We start from the raw sequence: 6762 nt of genomic DNA on the forward strand, positions 1-6762 counted from the left end.
TCTCTCTCTCTCTCTCTCTCTCTCTCTCTCTCTCTCTCTCTCTCTCTCTCTCTCTCTCTTTCTCTCTCTCTCTCTCTCTCTCTCTCTCTCTTTCTTGTGTATATCTGTGGGTTAGAGAGTTTGCATGGCCGAGAGCATTAAACCAGTTAAAAGCTGAGCGTACCTCTGTGAACATGAAAGCCAATTACTGAGGAGCAGTGCATGTGCAAGATGTTAAGTAGTTACAGGACAAACTTCAGAACAAACGCACACACACACACACACACACACACACACACACACACACACACACACACACACACACACACACACACACAGAAATACCTTTAGTTTGTGTTGATCTCTCATGCAGCGTCAGTACATGAACATATAAAGTGTTGCACATTAGGTTCACTCATCTTCTTCATTCGGGCTACAGAAGGTCAGAAGTGTTGCATCATCGCCCAGCGGCTCACAACTGTAGGCAGGTGCAAAGAGAAAGGACGATGATTGGTTTACCGACAGTTGTCTCTGAAATGCACCAATCAGGAGAGAGTATAACACGTGTGACTCATGTCTGGTGCAGACACACGTCTTTGTTTGGCTGTTAAACCAGCAGACGTGTATTTGGACACTTGAGCCGTGTACTTTGGACCAAGTGCTCAGTTTGTATAAGTGGAGTCCTGTGTCCGTCTTTTGCATAATCTCTAATTCTGACTTGTTTCTGTTGCATTTGGGGGAAAAGGAAAATGTTTTGTCGTCCCCTTGTCTCCAATAACTCTGCATTTATGAGTCAAACCTTGGATCAACCCTCTGTGAACTTTTCGCTGAAGCTCCATCGCACCAGGCCGGCTTTGGGTTGTCATGGAATAAACTTAGATTTTTCACTTCATTGTAATTCAATGAAAAAGCCACTGGAGGAGAAGTTATGACACAAGATGTATGATTATTAATAACCTGCTGACTGGAATTATGACTGAAACTATGAGAAGGAGCAGACTTTATTTATTTTATCGGACTTTAGCACCTTCTCAGTCCGCCTCTCGTTCTATCTTTCTTTTCCTTCATCTCTTCTCTCTCACTCTAAAATCTTCCTCGCTCTCTCAATCCAATTTTCTCCTCCTCTGTCCGTCTGTCCCCCCCCCCCCCCCCCCCCCCCCGCTCCCTCACATCACTGAGGTCTTTTCATGCCGTCTCTTCAGCTGAAGCTTGACATGATGGAGTTTTCCATCATGTGGCTTAGCGGGTCATTTGGGGTCTGTGTGTGTTCATCCCCCATATCCTCCTCTCATATTGCTTATTTTTCATCTTTCTTAAGTAACTCTGAATCCTCTTTCCTCTCGCTCGCCCCTCTGCCTCGTCTCTCTCTCTCTCTTTCTCACTCGGTTTTATTCTTTTTTGTGCGTCGCTCTCTGCCTTCTCCCTTTCACTGTGCTGTCTTTTTCAGAAGCTTCTACTTCTCCCTCTGACCTTTTCTCCGCTGTTGCATGTTCTGCCTTGTAGTCCTCAGCCTCCCACGGTTCTTCTCACTTGTGCCCCAGTTCCATGTTCTTAAACTCTTTTGCCATTTAACAGCAAGGGAACGGTTTGTCAGCCTCAGCGGTTTAATGAAAGATTCCAATTGTTTATGATCTTTGTCAAGCACAACAGATTGGAAGGAACATCAGAGTCCAATCAATAACTTACACTTCCCCATAACTGAAGATAAGATGAAGTAGTAGGAGTACAGAATAACCCACACCAAATTATCTCTCACACTACAGAGACAGTTGGAATCCAATTCTGACTGGGGTGTTTCCATTATTGTTATTACTTTATTGACTTCTGTGGATGCTTGACACCAAAACATGTCTCCAAAAGAAAGATGTTTTAAAGCGAGATCGAAGTAAAGGAACAAAATCTAGTTGTTTGTTTGTTTGTTATTTGTTCTGTATCTCTCTCTCTCTCTCTCTCTCTCTCTCTCTCTCTCTCTCTCTCTCTCTCTCTCACACACTCAAACAATGATTGACATTCACATCCTATGGTTTTATTTACAGTCTTGTTGTGTTCTGGCTTCAGGAGGAATAAGGAGAGAAAACTGTCACCACCATCTGATTGCAAAAATGCTGAAAATCCTCCAGTTGATAAAAAAAAAAAAAAACGTTTGACTTGTAAACTTCACTTTCTAACTGATCCAAATGAGTGTGTTTGGCTCCAAGTCCCCCCCCCCCACCCCTTACTTCCTCTTTACAGTGTTAAACTGCATTCAGTGGCGATGAGCCGCAGCCGTTCAGAGCCTTGATTAAACAGGACTTTCAGAGGGAGTGAATGTGGGTCAGGCTAATCAGCGCTCGGCATGCGCTCGCTCACAAACGAGTGAAACCTAACGAGGCCTCTCCATCTCTGTCTGTCTGTTTCCTGTCATCTCTCTCTCTTCAGCCAGAATCTCTCTCGTCTGATCTCTCTTTTCTCTTTTCTCTTTCTCGAGTGATGTGGTTGATGTTTACCTACTTCAACGTTCTGAAACTGCAGTGCTGCTTCTCGTGATGAATCACCCTGTGGCCCCGAGGGTGTTTAAATGTTAGACTGTGATTTTCCATATGGTTATGTATTTCATTTTGTGCTTTTCTCAGAAGCAAAACCCACACATCTACTTCAAAGCTCTCGAGCTGAGTATCCACTCCTTCTTCTCGGCTCTTATTTTTCTCTCTGGTCGTTTTCTTTCCCTCTTCTACAGGAAAAGCATACATGCTTAACCCTCCCCCCTGTTTTCCTCTTTATTTTACAACACCACCAAAATAAAGAGCATTGTGGCATCGGGGGGGTACTGGTCCCCATACAGCCATGAGCATCACAGCGGGAAAACAAGAAACACGTGATCCCTATTAACCAGAGTATAAATACACAAGTGGTTTCACATTACAGGGGCAAGGCCGGCTCCTTCCCAGTCTTCATTTCAAGGCCGACAGTCAAAGTTGTCCCATAACAAAGGATCCTCAGTTTGAGCTGAGCACGATTCCCAAAATGATTCAGGGTCTTCTCCTGGCTGAAGGTTCAAGGTTTAATTTCACGCTCCTGCATTTCTGCGGGAATCAACACAACCCCCTCAATGTGGGGGGGGGGGGTTCCAGCAGATGAGTTCAGGGTCATCTGGCAAAAAAAGTTTAAATCTAGAGGATCTGTTATGTCAGATGGAGTTTGTGGGTCATACTCAACGTCCCTGCGTCTCTGAAGCTCCCACCTTGATGTGTCTTGATGCTACACAAACCAACTGAACCACAAGTGTCGCTCGTGCCCACGTTGTTGATGTGACGCACACTCGGGTTCCACAATATGCTCAAATTTTCCAATGTGTGTGTCAGTGTGTGTCAGTGTGTGTCAGCACGAGTAAGACAGAGAAAAAGTGAGCGAGCAAAGTCAGGAGGGACTGAATGAATGAGAGAATATAATAATGAACATTTATATTCTAAGAAGTTTGCAGCTTCCATGTGGTGCATCACATATTATGGTTTGTTTCTATGATATAGACTGTAACACCATAATGCATGATCCCAAATCCCTCTCCGTTAAATAGCAAATACTTTTTTTGACTTTATTACTTTAAAAACTATAAACTTTCTGCCAAAACATCGATTGAGTTGCAGAAAGTATTTTTTTTTTAGGCAAGGAAACACAGAAAGTAGAATCTCAGCTCTGCGTCAGCCTGTAGAGAAAACATGTGTTTTAAAGTGTTGCCTCGTTCTTCATCCTGTCTTCAGTTCTTTTCCGTCTCTCTCACTTGTTTCCTGCTGGACCTCTGCACACCCTCCTCCTCTCCTCCCACATCCTCCCTCTCTCCCAGCGTAACCGCGTCTCCCAAGATACATCGAGACCGCAACGAAAACACACAGCCGTCAGCCGGTCAACCCATCAGCGCCGAGAAGGAGGGGGGGAGAGGCCCCAGGGGAGCGGGGGAGAGATGGAGGAGGGAAAAACTAAGCTGAGTTTTTCTTTTTTACCTTTTGAAAAATGTACATAAAATAAAAAAGCTCATAAACAGCTGAAGGCAGGAATCACAGACGAGTCGAGGGGCAGCGTGAATCATAACATGGAGGCTGTGGACGGTGAGACTGACTGAACTAGAAACATTTTGAAATTACAAGATTATTTCAACGATTCAGATAAAAAAATACGTCTCGTACATTTTAAGCAACGTTCTACTTTGACCTAAAATAAAAGCTTTCAAAATCATATTGACTGAAATATGATTTTTAAACTGTGAGGCCGAACTGTTGATGAGTTAAAAGTCATTAAAAAACCCATTGTTTGTCGCCAATATTCAACAAGCAGACTTTTAAAATATCATAATTAAGAATGGAGTTTGGATAAGTTTAGGCCATCAGGATTAGTTTCCACTTGTGGCTGCAGAGGGCGCTGTGGCTCAGTTCAATTGACACGGTGTTGATTTAACTGGCCAGGAGTGTTTCAAGTAAACTTGGGGACCCCGTGGTAAAAAGGGACCCCCCCCCCCCCCCCCACCACCACCACACACACACACACGCACACACCTAGGAAACACATGATAGACATGATGGGGGGGGGGGGGGGGGGGGGGGGGGCGGTGTCCTTGAGGGTTTTTAACTTTGCAGAATCTTTTTATCCACAAACCAGTACAACACACACACTGAAAAAACATCACATGTCTCTTTAAAAGCTCCTCTCTCTCTGACTATGGTTGGGAAACAGAAACAACCACTCACAGCATCACACAAGGCACAAATTGCACACAAAAAAATTGAGGTGGAGCTTTTTGAAATAGGCCGTAGATGAGTGAGAGTGAGAGAGAACAGCAAGTGTGACCTTTACCACTTCAGCAGTTGAATAAGTGATGCTAGTAAAGTGCACTTTACAGCAGTTTCCTGTTCAACACCACAAATCCTGAAGAGCAGCAACACAACAATAGAGCTTTTCAACAGTTTTAGAGACGAGCAAGAGGTCGACAGCAAAACTGAACCAGCAACTTTCTACTGGTAGTTTGGATGGTTCAATACAAAACAAGGGAAATGTGTGTTCACACTTTTAGTCTAATGTGGAAAAAAGGGGTTTTCCCACCTCCTCTCTTTTATGTCACCTGACTAACTATCATTCCTATAAATAGAAGCATATTCTACGGAAGCGTTTTGCACCCACTTGAAAAAAAACGACTCTACTTCTAACTTGATTTATAACGTTATGTTTTCAATCTTTAGTTTCAAGTCTTCTTCAATAGTAGATGATGTTTATTTAGTATATTATGATTCCATTTGCAGTCAAATAGACGATAAAGCGCAGTATGCATCGAGACGTGAATACCACGTGATTGACAGCTCAAACTGTCCAATGGGTGCAGGTCGCAGGTGTAGGTGGGCGTGCAGTGTCCTTGAGCTCTCAGTCAGGCTCCACCCCCTGCTCCTCCACCTGTGGTCACTCATTTAAAAAAAAAAAAAAAGATGGCGGTGAACAGAATATCAAACTCAAGGCTTCAAAACATCTGCATCCTGTTGTTTCTACTCTTTTTGAAGGGTAAGAGGTTTCTTTAAAAAACGATGTATGCAACTTGTGCCTCTTTGTCTCTTTGCTGGTTTTGCTTCACTTCCAGCGCACGTGTCACGTCTCTGAGTTATGAAGATAAACACGATGCTTCTGAGCCTGTGTCCACGGCGCTGGTTCCCCAAACCGTGAAGAATTGGTTTGTAAATCTCATCGCGCACGAGGCCACTGCTCACACTGCGAGGCCAGTCTCCACGGTTCAGCGAGTGCAGTGAAGATGTTTTAATCTAGCAGCCCCCGGGGAGAGCGAGTAAACTACTCCATGGAGATGAAGTGGATTTCATGTTGCTGTGGACAGTTGTTACCACAAACACACACACACACACACACACACACGCAGACTCTTAAAAGCCATGGCTGCAGTGTTAAGGCGAAGACTGAGCAGAATGTGTGATTACAGTTTGACCTGTTTACGAGGACGTGATGTATTAAATATCAAGGTCAACGTCTTCTCACTTTCCTCGATCATGGGCGAATATCTTTCATTGATTCAAACCATTAATTCAAAACAACAGATTTTCTACTCAACTGTGTTTGTGTGGTTTGAGCAGCTGTGAAGAGTTTGATAAACGGCTGCTCAGTTGTGCAATGTGAAATATGTTCCAGTGAATGAGACCTACTGGAGGCTCTGGGGTCAGAGAGGCCGTTTTGGAAACTGCCGAATACTTTAATTTCATCTCAGGGCGTTTTTCACTTGGCCTGAAACCCTTGAATCATTTTCTTTCTGACGAGAGGTCTCTGCTGCGGCGATACGTGACACATTCAAACAATCACTCTGCACCAGCGTGAAGTGGAAGGATTGATTTTCAAATCAGCCGTTGGATATTAGACACAAGGGCTCGTTTTCTGAGCTGCACCCACGTCCCAAATATCACACAGAGAACGGACCAGAATGAGGTTTGTGTAGGTCTATAGATCTGTGCATGGGACTTTAGCCCAGGGGAGCATGTCTGGTTGCTCACTGTGGCTCAGGCAAATTGTGTACTTTTATTTGTCCTTAGAAACTGTGACTAAAGTGTCCAGCTAAGTTGTAGTAGAGCTACTACCAACCCTAACCCTAAGTCGTAGGAAGAGGGGAAAGGCGTATTCACTAAACCCTCCTCCTCACCTCTAAAAGCCTCCATGACCTTGCTGCACAGCATCCGTCTGACCTCCTCCAGCCCTCGACCACATCCCAGGGTCAACAGCCCTCGGAAAAGTAGAGTATCTGCTCTCACTCCCCTGCATCGACCTGAT

This window comes from Pleuronectes platessa, chromosome 3 (genome assembly GCF_947347685.1).
Source record: "Pleuronectes platessa chromosome 3, fPlePla1.1, whole genome shotgun sequence".
NCBI lineage: Eukaryota > Metazoa > Chordata > Actinopteri > Pleuronectiformes > Pleuronectidae > Pleuronectes > Pleuronectes platessa.